The sequence below is a fragment of the Bos taurus genome, chromosome 12, assembly GCF_002263795.3.
Source record: "Bos taurus isolate L1 Dominette 01449 registration number 42190680 breed Hereford chromosome 12, ARS-UCD2.0, whole genome shotgun sequence".
Taxonomy (NCBI): Eukaryota; Metazoa; Chordata; class Mammalia; order Artiodactyla; family Bovidae; genus Bos; species Bos taurus.
Window position 1 is genome coordinate 52,198,149 of NC_037339.1, and position 13,723 is coordinate 52,211,871.

Below are 13,723 nucleotides of genomic sequence, written 5' to 3' on the forward strand. Positions count from 1 at the left end.
TTCTTTTCAGACTAATCTTTCTTTAATTCAGTTTTTTAATTTGGTGCTCACTTACTTATAAATGAAAGTTTATAAGTAATTTTTTTTGGTAAACAGTTTGAGATTAAAAAAAAAAAACACGTTACTTACAGTTTAACCTATTGTCCTCTGGCTTTCTGTATGGACACAGGACTATAATTTTTCCAGTTTGCATCTCAGAATGGACCCAAGTTGACATTTACGGTCGACTACTTTTCTGAGCCCATCTTCAGTAAAAACTACTAGTGCCAATTCCAATATTTAGCGTTTGTTTTGTAAATCATATTACTGAGATACCAAATTTTATTTATAAAATGTCTCACAACACAAACAAAGCAAAAAAAAAAAATTACAAGTCACTGAAATGTTACACACATTAATGATTCACCATGCAGAAAATGAAGTCCTTAAAATGAAAAAATATATATATTTTTCAAAGAATTAACAGAACCTTTAAAGTGGTCTTTCAAAAGCAGTATGCTTCAAAAAGAAATGTCTAAATCTGAAAATTAACCCACTATTTAAAATTTTAATTTATGGCAGTTAAATGTAATCAACTGAGCTGAAACAAATTCAGGTAATAAGGAGATAAGTTTCTTAATATTATTGAAATAAAAAAATGAATACACACTTATCTCAAGAGAAAAAGTAATGGTTGACCGATTCATCATTATGGCCAAGATAAAAGATGAACTATTCATAAGCCAAATGTCCTATATATGGTACAGTGTATGTATTATGTGTCAGATAATGTCCTAGAAATTGAGCAAAAAGTAATGAATAGAAATGAAGTCCCTGCTCTTATGGAACTTATCTTCCAGTAAAAGGAGAAAGCCAATGAACACATATACCCTAGACGGAGTGGTGATAAACTTGGGAGTCGTAAGCACACAGATGTTTGGGTAATACTCCATGCCTAGATAAGACCACTCGGGGAGCGAGGTCTAGATGAGACCTCGGAATACAAACCTGGACATTCCTAGAAACACAGAAGAGTGGAGGACATAGGAAAGAGGTCAGAGGTGAACAGCTGAGGTAGGAGATAACCCTCAGGAAAAGGAAGAAGGTGTTTCAAGGGAGAAAGAAAAAGCAATCCTGTTAAACACTGCCAACAGAGCAATTAACATGAAATCTTAGAATTGACAATTGAACTTAGCAAAACAAAAGTCAAAGACTGACTAGAGTGGTATCGGTCGATAAGGACAACTGCAAAGACCCCTTGTAAGCTGGTTCAGGAGAGAATGGTAGGAGTGGATGGAGGGATGGACCCACATGCCATCGAGTCCTGTTCATCTAAGTTAAACAGCTGTTAAAATTTTAATATCTTTGAGCATTCTTCTCTTTAAAGTCTATAAAACTCAAAGGTATCAGACTCTACAAAAGGAGTTCTTATGCTATTAATACTCAGTCTGCAACTCTCCCCAAAAATGTCAGTTCGAGTGCCAGTTTTTGACTGGAATTCAAGGGCAATTCAAACTGCCCATGAAAGGACACAGTTTCATAGCCTGGTCACTAAAATTTGTGAAGACTGGGTTTAGCAAGGGGACACAAGAGCAAGAAATTAGAAGACTATCTTAATTAAAAATACCGATAACATAAAGGTACAAAACTATTGATATACAGACACTTGTAGGATAAGATGTTAGAGGTTTAAGGACAAACTCCTGGAGGAGGTTTTGAAGCCAAAATATGCTTGAAGTCTTTTCAATACGTTACAAAACCTAAAGAGAATAGGTATGATTCAGAGTGAACAAGAAGAAACAAATATTTTTTGAAAGTCTAAAAAAGGTTACTATTAAATGCCTAAATAAAGTAACCTGCGATTTCACATAACACTACTTCTAGTCATTTAATGTTACAAAATTTGCCCGTGTTTAAAATACTTTGAGGAGAAGGCACTGGCACCCCACTCCAGTACTCTTGCCTGGAAAATCCCATGGACAGAAGAGTCTAGTAGGCTGCAGTCCATGGGGTCACTAAGAGTCGTGTCACTTTCCCTTTCCCTTTCGTGCATTGGAGAAGGAAATGGCAACCCACTCCAGTGTTCTTGCCTGGAGAATCCCAGGGACGGAGGAGCCTGGTGGGCTGCCGTCTGTGGGGTCGCACAGAGTCGGACACGACTGAAGCGACTTAGCAGCAGCAGCAAAATACTTTGAACTAAAGATTTATCTTTCAATTTAAAAACAGAAGTAATCTGAAGAGAAACATTCCTACCTATGCACAGAAGAAAAAATTGATCAGCTTTTAGACACCTGATGAAGATTAATCATGCACCTTTTTATCTTGCTTTAAGATAAAACAACCAATTATTAAATTACTCTCTCTAGGCTTTTGATTTTTTACGCATAATATAGTTAACTAAGGAGAATAATCCTTAAAACAAAATAGTTAAAAAGCAGGATTTTTTTTTCTCCAGTACTCATTTGAAGTCAATGTTGTTTGGTATCAAATATTCCTTTATTAACAATATGGTTCTTTACATGTCATTTATTCTTCATTTTCTTTGATTTAAATCCCAAGTATCAAATCCCCTAGAATATTTCATTCATTCTCTGGTCACAGAAACTCTGAGTTGACTGTAATCTGTATTTAAAAACTTATTCCCTAGGCTAATGATAATAAAAGTTTAACTTTTTTTTTTTTTTTTTAAATAAAGCATTCGCATTTCAGTTGGCCAAAGACAAACTGTGGGACAATACACTGGAAGAATCAAGGCACCTATCAGCATTTAGATTTAAAAAGGAGCATATATTTTATCCCAGTGTCAGGAAGATCCCCTGAAGAAGGAAATGGCAACCCACTCCATATTCTTGCCTGGGAAATTCCATGGGCAGAGGAGCCTGGCAGGCTACAGTCCATGGGGTCACAAAGAGTTGGCCCCGACTGAGCATGCATGCATATATTCCTTCAGTGTTGAGTCAACAGTGAAGCAATGATATTCTTTATCCATCTGTTGATTAGCACCCAGGGTGTTTCCATATCTTGACAATTATAAATAATGCTTCTGCAAATACTGGGGTGCGTGTATCTTTTAGAATAAGTGTTTTTGTTTTCTTTGGATTATACCCAGTGGATTTGCATCTAAAGTTGTCAGTCTAGACAACTGCTAGCTTGAGTATGCAATTGTCATCACTATCACCTTATTTTAAACCCTCCAGGACATCAATAGACAGATGTAAGAATAACACTTATACTTAATTATACTTATTTCTTATCTGCATATATTTTGATTGTTCACATCTTTTGGCTAGGTTGAAGCTATTATTTATATATTGTCTCCTCAATAACCAATTCATTTGCTTTTTAACTTTTTAAAAAAATAAATAGCTTTAAAATAAGTAATTTCCAGAATATCTGAACTGTAAGTTATGCTTAACCACTTACTGCCTGTCATAAGAGTCTATACTGTCAAAATATCTGTAGTTCTATTCAGAGAAAAATGCAAATGTACAATTACTGAGGTTCAAATTGAGTGAAGAAAGTCAGGAACACTGTCCCTGTCATTCCACTGCAAACATGACACAATCTTATACTGTTTGCGAAAGATTCATACAACTAGATTTCTTTCTACATCTGAAAAACGTATACATAAATAAATATAGATATGAATAAGCACAAACAGGATACATAATCTTAATAAATGTGTCAAAAGAAAAAGAGCGTAAGACACAGAATTGAAACTAAAATCTGTTTACCTAAATGTCAGTATACTAAATGAATTATAAAACTAGAACAAAATTTTCAACCTTAGGATAAAATAGAAATATGCCTTTCACTAGAATATAACATTAATCCATGATAAAAATGCAGAAAGGAAGATGCATGAAAATCTGTAATGATGTATTATCAACTTGTTAGTCAACAATGCCATCTTCAGTTATGGAAATGCTAAATATTTATTCAAATTATATTATAGTATTCTGGAGCTAAGTTACCCAACTGAACTCATTTTTTCCTTAAAATCTTCTTTTTATTCTGTGTATTGGTATCAGGTAAGCATATAATCTTCCCTGGTGGCTCAGAGGAAAAAGCATCTGCCTGCAATGCAGGAGACCTGGGTTCGATCCCTGGGTTGGGAAGATCCCCTGGAGAAGGAAATGGCAACCCACTCCAGTATTCTTGCCTAGAGAATCCCATGGACAGAGGAGCCTGGCGGGCTACAGTCCACGGAGTCGGACACGACTGAGCGACTTCACTTTCACTTTCAAGCATATAATCTTCCAAAACAAAGGAAAACTGGACATCATTCTAGATTAGCTCCTCCAACTATCTTTAGCACGTCCTGTACAATTTCACTGCCTACATGTTTCTAAACGTGTTCCTTCTATTTTCCCATTGTAATTTACCTTAGTTTAAGCCCTACTCAGCTTTTCTCTGGAATTTCTGCTTCTAACACTGTCCCTTTCTCCAGAACCCTTCTCATAATATTTTCAGTTATCTTTCACAAATGTAAGACTGATCACATCATTCTTTTTATTTAAAATTCTGCAGAACTATATAATCCTTCATCTGTTTCTTACACTTTACTCATTTTACACAGTATTAAGTCTAAACTACTGAGAATGGCTTACAAGACCTTCATGATGTGGCCCCACCCTCTCTAGTGTAAGACAGTGCAATTAGGACACTAACGCTCTAAGCTACCACTGCATGAAGTTCCTTATGTGAATCATGTTTTTGAACATAATCAAATGAGCTTATTCTTTCAAAGTGCTTAAAATGGTGCCTGTTATGTAGTAAAGGACTGCCATGCGCTAGCTATTACTATTTCATATGTTCTCCTCTTTCCTCAGACCACCAACGCACTCTCCCCATGCTAACTCTGAGCTGATGATGGCTTCTATTCCACTGAGAAAACAAGACAAGACAAAAAACAAATGGAGAAGATTCTCATGCTGCTAACACTACGTACTCTTTTCTCTCCTCTTCTGATGGGTGAACTATTTCTGCTCCTACTTGGCCAACATTTCCACTTCGTGCTAAATCCCATCCCCTCTTCCACAGAAGAATACTGTTCCAGCAATTCTCTCCTCTCTCCTGCATCAGCAATATTTCTCTTTATTGGATCATTCTCATTAAAAAAAACAACCTTAATATTACCTTTTCCCTGCTTAAAAACCAAACCAAACAAAAACCTCTCCAGATCTCACGTCCTCTGTCTTGGTTTCATTTTTTTCCTTCCCTTTATAGTAAAACATGACAGACTTATCTATAATAACTATCTTCAATTTCTCATTCCCCTCTTTATCTTGAAGCTCACGCTACTGGAGTTGCTCTTATCATCAGTGACCTCCACGGTGCTAAATCCACAGTGCTCAGTCCTCACTGACTGACACATCAGCCTGACACATCAGCCACATCTGATACAGATTATCACTGTTCCCTTGAAATACTTTTCTTCACTTGGCTTGGTTTTCCTATCTCTGTGGCCACTTCTCAGTCTCTCTCGCTGATTTCTCCTCTTTCCCATGTCAGAACACTGAAATGCTCCCAGGGTTCAGTCTTTAGGCATCCTTTCTTTTCTCCCTACACCCACTTTCTTGCTGCTTTAATCCATCCGTAGGGCTTTAAGTGTATATAACAATTCTCAAATTATTCTGTTATAAGCCAAACAAACTCCTAACTTATGTGTCCCGGACAGTTCCCCTGAACCCCAGGCTCATGTGTCAATCTCTACTAGGTATCTCCACTGGATTTAATAGGAATCTCAAACTTAACATATCTAATCAATCATTTGAGAATACGGTGACAATTATTCCCATCCCGATCCACGCCCCTTTGCAGCAAGCAACTCTAATCAAGGAGTGGAGTCTATTTCTCCATTCTTGAATATAAGTGCATTGCTTTGACCACCAGAGGATGGCAGATGTGATGCTGTGTCAGTGTAAGTCTCAGAATCCTGCAATGTCCAGGCAGACAAACCCAGGTTAACCCACTGACTGACAAAAAAAACACTTGGCCTAATCATCCTTTTCACGCCAGCCAATGGCCAGCTAACCCCTGAAGCAAAAATACCTGGGTGACCTAAGAATGCATGAAGAATCCCAGGCAGGGTCCCTACACCTATCCAGCTGAGCCCAGCCTTCTCTGCCAACCCACAGAACTGTGAGCTAAACAGTGCTCATTTTAAGTCAGGAAGTTTTGGGGTGGTTTGCTATGCAACAGTAGCTCTAACCTCTCTAACTTTTCCTGGAAGAGTAGGCAGCTTTTCTCCTGTGTTTCCAATGCATCCTGTGAATATTTGTTCCTGCAGACTTAAAAAATAATGTCATTTAAAAAAAAACATGGCTGCCTTTGACAGTATTCCAGAAGATTAGTGATGATATTTTCTCTACCTTATTGCTCCCTATAGCCTAGCATAGAGTAGATACTTAACAAACAAAGGTAAATAGATGATGGAAGAATAAATGACCCATCTGAAGAAAAATGGGAATGAAGTGTAGAATAAACTTAGTAGCCAAGACAGAGATGGAAGCAAGGGGAGAGACAGAAGGTCAGATCTTGTCAGGAGAAAGCAAACAGATGCACTAAGGCACACCGTCCTATAAACAGCAGCAGCATTCTTTGGGGATTAAGCTTCTAGAATGAACTTCATTAGGGCCGAAGAAGAGGAAGAGGAACACGGGTCCAGACTTTCCTACCACCGAGAAGAAGGTGACATGGAATGAAAATAAATTCTGGCCCAGGACTGAAATGACAAGGATGTGTAGGGAGGCTAGAGACATTAGAGTACAACTGAAATATACTGAAATATATATATATTGGCCCCTGTGACAGATGCTATGGGCTCAAGCATGAAAAATTTTATTGAGCTTATTTGATTTTATAAAATCTGTTGATATCATCCTTTAATTTTTCTTGATAAAAATTATAAAGAGGAAAAGGATCTTAGAAATCAGCTTAGTGTCACAAAACTAACTGCAGGGAAGAGACAGATTAAAACCCAGGTCTCCTTCCTAAGTCAAGTGTTCCATCCATGCCACAGCTCACAGCGGACAAGGAAACAAGTGGATAGATTCTAGGCTGGGACTGCAGTCCAGGATAAAGATGAAGTCTAAGACTCAGAAATAAACCTGCCTTTAATACTAATATCTGGTTACAGTGTTACCATATGAAGAATTAATCTCAAAGCAAATAATGAAGTTAAGCTATGAAAATGTGTGGAGCAGTAGCTAAAAAACCTCCTTTGCACCTTTCCAAATCCCATCCTGACACTCACTCCACAGAGAACAGAATGCCCTGTCTGAGATGGTGATTTTTCCCCACTCTGCTTTGGACTGTGAGAGATGCTGAATGTTGGCATCAAAAGGCAATATATCAGAGATAATGACCATCAGGCATTGCATTTTATGGATGAGTTAAAAAGGGCTCTAGAAATGTGAAGTAACCTAACTAAAGCTAGTGAGTTGGAGAGGAAATCTGAGCTTAAAGTCTTTCCATCACTACATCATTGGAGGCTAGGTAAGTAAATAACAGTGCTTTAGTAAATGGTAGTATATTCAAACACTAATCAGTATGCATGCAGATACTCAGGCGGACTCTTGTCACATTTAGCAAAATTTGTCTCACTTAACAATGTGACAAATGTGTATAAGAGAAAAAGTCTTGTTGCAAAGTAACACAGAACTCTCATAGCTGAGCTTGAAAGTATGATAACTATATTATATATGTTTAAAATCTCTGACAAATGGTGAACTGTCTTAATGCTCTATTTGACATTTTTTTCTACAAAAAAGCAAATTATTTAGCTTCTTGGGCAGCAGCTAGAAAATACATATGTTAAACATAGTCTTGTGAAAAAGTTTTTCGATTGGATTATCTTGTGTAAAATTCCATCAGTATAAACTTAGAATTACTAGACATCACGACATTAAGCTGGATTTAATTACTAAGGAAAAATTCCTTCTCTATTTTGAAGATGTATTATGAATAAATTCTGGAATACTGATCATAAGATAACAAGAAACACAGCATCTCAAACTCATGGTTCACACTGCAGAAGTGATCATCTTATGCATTCACAATCAATAAATACTCCCTGAATGCTTGTGATGTGTGAGATATTGTCAGAGGCAATGGGATAAATAAAATGATGTTTTCAAAAGAAATGAGGGAAGATGGACTGCAGCCCACCAGGCTCCTCCATCCATGGGATTTTCCAGGCAAGAGTACTGGAGTAGGGTGCCATTGCCTTCTCCGTAATAAAAATTAAGAATGCAATATTCTTAGAAGAAAATGGGCAATTCCTTTTCTTTTCCATTCAATTCCTTTTCAAGAAAAGGGGACAATTTCCCACCTCAGTCCATTAGAAACTTACTGCCAAATTACCCACCAATTCTAAAGTCTACTTAAATAATTTTGAAATAAAAACGTAAATGGTAGAATAGCAAAGGAAAAGTTTATATACACACCTCTCTCATGCCTTTGCATACATATAAATATGGTGAGACAAGGAAAATTTGTGGCTTTTATTCCTATAATTATTCTATTTCATTAGAATAACATGAAATAATTTGTATGTAGATATGTATGTGTGCATGTGCAAAATAATTATGCTAATTTAAAAAATAACCAAATTAATTTAATGTGTAGATTATTTTCAATTCCAAAGATTAATTTAAAAAACCCTATGCTTAGGGGGAAGAAAACCTAAAGAAATACTAACAATAATGCTCATAAAGCTGACATGTGAGGAGGTTTATGTATGTCCTCCTAGAGCCCATCTACTTAACTGGGAACTCGAGTTATGGTATATGAAAAATCTTTTCCTTTCAAATCATGGTACAGTCTTAAACTATGAAGGGGAAAATAACCAATACAAACAAAGCTAATATCCTAGATGTTAGAACTAAATGGAAAGAGAAATTTAAATATTATATATTAACGAACAGATTTTTTCCATTATCTATTAATAGGCAAAGCTAGATATATAAAACATGGCCTTTGTAGTCAGGAGAACTGGCCTCATCTTCTGACTCTACCATTTACTACGTGTGTTTCTAGGGCATATCACTTATCCTTTTTAAGCCTCCATTTCTTTACCTGTAAGATAAAGATATCATCTCAAATGAGAATATACTACAATGCTCAAGGACAGTATTTAGTACATAGGGGTGACTTATCAGCATAAGCAAAAATCAGTAAATATGGTCTTCTATACATAAATTTTATTTTAGAAACACAAAAGGATAAAACAAAATGATTCTTATTTTACTAATAATTAGTAAAGGGAAGTTCAGTATGAATAAGCCATTTTCTGAAGCAATATGAAAAACTCGTGGGATGGATAGCAGTGGAATTCAGGAAAGAGTATCTTATGGAATTTTAATTCTGCCACATTCAATTTTCCCAATATGATGAGATTACTACAATTTTAATGTATTTATAAAGCATTAAATATTTTTAGATTCCACGCTTATTTTTAGTTGCGCTAAAGATTAAAACTTCTGGTTTCTGGAATCTGGTAATCAAGCTTTAGTGATATTCTGCTGAGAATAAGAAGTTTATATCACTGGAGCACACACAAGAAATGATTCAGAAAACAGGTAATTCTGAGACATTTCTATGCCATGATTTCAAATGTGCTCCAATATGGTGGGGTAAAGGAAGGGGTGGTACTAATAACACTCAGACAGAATGTGGACAAAATTACACTGACACAATGTCAGTTAGGAACCTACTGTCCTTTAAAAAAGACAAATCTGATTTTCTTTACATTTTGTTTCACAATATTTTATTAAATAATTGGTAAAATAAAAACAGTAATTATACTCTTTTTAAGACAAGTTTTTGAAAAGAGTTGCAATGACCCTTGAGGAAGAACAAATAGGTCCTTATTCCTTAGTTCTCTTGTCTGCTGCCACTATGACATTATCAGGGTAACTTCTCTTTTAAAATTTTATATTTAATATGAATTTTCTGCCTGGTTACAAGTTTTTCCTTTTTATTTCCTTGACCTTACCTTTAACATTTCCTACAACCTGGGTACATCTGAATGTAAAATGTTTGTTGCTCCATTAAATGGGTAAACTATTTATGGTCTTCACCATAATATTTATCAAGGAAGAAAAACACTATTTCACACACATGACACTATTATGTTTCCTTGAAATTCTTCTTTTAAAAGACATTAAAGTGAATATTATACATGAATGGAGATAATTAGCTAGAAATTGATACTACTTATATTTACAAACTAATTAATTGAACTTGACTAATGCTTAGTGCAAACCTAGAAAAGCTTATACTCCAGTATATTCTTTTCCTAAGATAGATAATAATATCACAATGAATAATACCATTTGCTAACGATATACTACCTGGCTCCTAACAAAAACTAAACCAGCTGGTATTCTCTTAAGCAATCCCAATAATAGTTATGAAGGTATTTTTGTAGAAAAATAGTTTAGATCCAAGTGTGAATGTACTTCCTTAAAGTAAAGCAAAGAGGTCATGCACTTGAATTCAGACAGATGACTGTACAAGCTGAGATAAACTCTCTCAATTCTGTGACTGTGTTTACATACTATACAGTTAATGTGTGAGCTGACGGCCAAGAAGAGCATATTGGTGTCATATTAGGAGTTTTGAGACATTTATGGGGAAGCCTCAGCAGCTTATTAAGAAAAAAGAAGACTTGGCTAGTATAAGTGCAGTTTGTTTGGGTCTATTTTCCAGATCAGTATGAATTACTATTGATATCATGGATGAAGGGCCTTTTGCCTAGAAGGCTGAACTGAATCAAATGACCAGTTTAATATATTAAGAACAACAACAACAATAAGCAAGAAAAGAGACAATTTGAGATAATCTGGAAACCTAAGTTGTTAGTCATTTCAGAGACACCAAATTCACTTAAAAGAAACAAACAAACCTGCCCAGTACGGCCTCTCCTCCACCCACTGGTAAAGTGAAATAGGTTCATTCTCTTGGGGCATTGCCAAGTAACAAAACTCCAATGTAAATCAACAAAAGTTATCCCTAGAACTGGTGCTTACCAGTCATGCATTTTATAAAAAATATTAAATCAAATGTTTTCTTTATATATTTTATAGTATTATTTGCTTATTTTGGAATTAGAACAAAAATAACAGTAATGTTTTAATAACTGCACTTAATGAAAAATGTAATTACAAATGTCTTAGCTGAGGTATGTCTTAGGTCAGAACACCTTAAGTGCTTCAAAAACGTGGGAAAGGATAACATCCTTTTTAAATAAAACCAGCTAGGTGAGTTGATAAATAATTAGCAACTGATAAACAACTCAGAACAAAGCTTCAGAAATGGTTTGATGAGGCAGGTAAGGCTGACAAGACTTACTCTGAAGCTGAGGCTGCTGGAAGGAAAGGGGCTGTCCGAACACAAATGGGCTGTGGACTAGGGAAGAGGGAGGTTTTGCAGCTTGATCAAAGATGGAAGGAGCTGGGAGATTGGGTCGTGACTGAATGGAATTCAATATGGCACTCAGTTGGTCACCTGCAGTGGGCAAAACAGTGAAGACTACAACTTGTTATTAATTAACATCCAAAATGGCAAAGTAAATGGTGCTTTACGACATTCAGATAGTCAAACACTAGATAAAACAATGCCAATTCAGAACTCCTGAGGAAGCTAGTGATCATTATCCTCAAATTAGGGACTGAATGCTGTGTGTCGTTTTAATAATAGAAGCACTCCAACAAATTTTACATAATAGCCCACCTATAAAAACAAATCCATTTAAATTCATTTACATCTAGCAGTAGCAGAACATACAGAGTCTATGAAGTAACTATGATAAGCTGATTTGTATCATGTAACTATAAATGAAAACCTAAGTTAATGTCATCTTCTATGAAGTATCTGACAATGATTATCATCACTGCCTCATATGTAGTATACTTCATGCAGAAAATATGCAAATAATATGAATAATTTAATGTAGGATTGAAGGGAGGCAAAGTATGCTATTAACTTAGTAATATTTAGAGTTATAAATTACTAAATTTATTTTCTTTTTTAAAGTTGCTATTGCCAAAGAAATTATACATTTTTAAAAGCATGAACTCTTTTGCTCAGATAGACAATATAAAAATCTGTCAGACCTATAAGATAAAAAGGAATATAATCTACCTTATTTAAACAGTTATCTCAAACACGAATTCTGAAATTTTCTTCAAATTAAGTACAAAGGACATTAGTACAAAAATAAAAAAATATGAAATTATATAATTGGATGGATGATAGCTCCTTATTTATGAGAATATATATATTCAAAGGTTTAATTGACATCAAAGAAGAGGGGAGAACAAAAAACATATCCAGACTAGCTGAGGGAGAAACTGGAAAACAGCACTTTCCTAGCCATATTCTCTCGATATAATAAAGTTTCATAAGTAAAATTGTAAATGAAACACCAACAAGAAATAGAACTGTGAACAAAAGTCACATGTCTTTACTTTAAAAAAAAATTAATGCTGCAGATTACAGGAAAGATTTTAGAGATGATGAAGAATTTTATAAAACTGTTTTAAGGGAAAAGAATTTTTGCAAAAAAACAATTACTTGACCTTGGGTAGTTCAAGAGTTAAAGAAAATGAGAACTACTACTAAAGGCAAGGTAAAAATAGAGGTTATATATATACAATCAGATCAAAATTTCTTAGTATTTCTTTGCTCCATCTAAGTACCTTTAAAGTCTATTAACAAGTCCATGCTATTTCTGAACAATATTAGCAAAATCGCTTTTAAAAAGTAATCCACTATTTTTATTTAATAACAAATGTTATCAAGAAAAAAAAAAAAAGACCAAATGTTCTCAGAAATGTCTGTGTCTCGTAAAAGTTGATTTTTATTCTTAAGATGTTTTATCAAACTATGTTTTAAAGACTGATTTAATGTGACAGCCACCAGCACAATTTGGACATATTAGAGACTTAAAGCATACAATTTGAATTAAACATAGCTTTAAAAAGATTTCTATACAGGTATATGTGGTAAGTAAACACTGAGATTTTAATTTAAGGATTGGCAGTGGTAGAAGGAAAGGGACATGAAGCAAACACCACAAAGCACTTACCCTACTTAAGCATGAAGATCTAGTGTAAGTTAGCTGAAGTCTGAGCTACCAGAAATGAGTGAGCAGACAGTACCTAAGCCTGTAGGTTAGAGCAACCCAATACAGGAGGAAGAGCCAAAAAGAAATCTTGCAGCTAAGGCTTCCTTCATAAAAATACATTGTGGAAAGCAATAAAGGTATCAAATAGAAAATGATTTTATTTTAAATTGAGTATTTCCTCCACAATGACGTATTTTGTATTTCGTTGACTATTTCACTATCTCACTTTCTCTTTAAGTCAGGTATTAAGACAACTCTCTTTGTTTCTGGAAATCAAATCCTATGAATTAGTTTAAATAACATTTTAGAGTATTTCCATGGAGACTATCTTCTCCTTCCCATTGTCCAGTTGAATGCCACCTGCTGACAGTATCACTGATTTGAAGCTATGAGTTAGGATCAGGTTCATAAGAAACATGTGTTCAAATTTACATACAAATGGAATTACAGATGAAATTCAAGCATAAATTATTCCAAAGTAATTATTATTTGGACTGTCCATGATTCTGGTCTCTTCCGTTAAAGCTACCAAAACAAACTATACTTTTAATATTTATATGGCTTAGGGGTTTTGTTTTACTTTTTACATTTTTTTGGTTTCATTATATA

The 13,723-nt window shown here is 34.9% G+C and overlaps 1 protein-coding gene across 1 annotated transcript in view; it reads right to left on the minus strand.

Moving 5' to 3' along the window:
• Positions 1 to 13,723, minus strand: part of MYCBP2 (MYC binding protein 2) — a 270,674-nt gene that overhangs the window by 48,787 nt on the left and 208,164 nt on the right.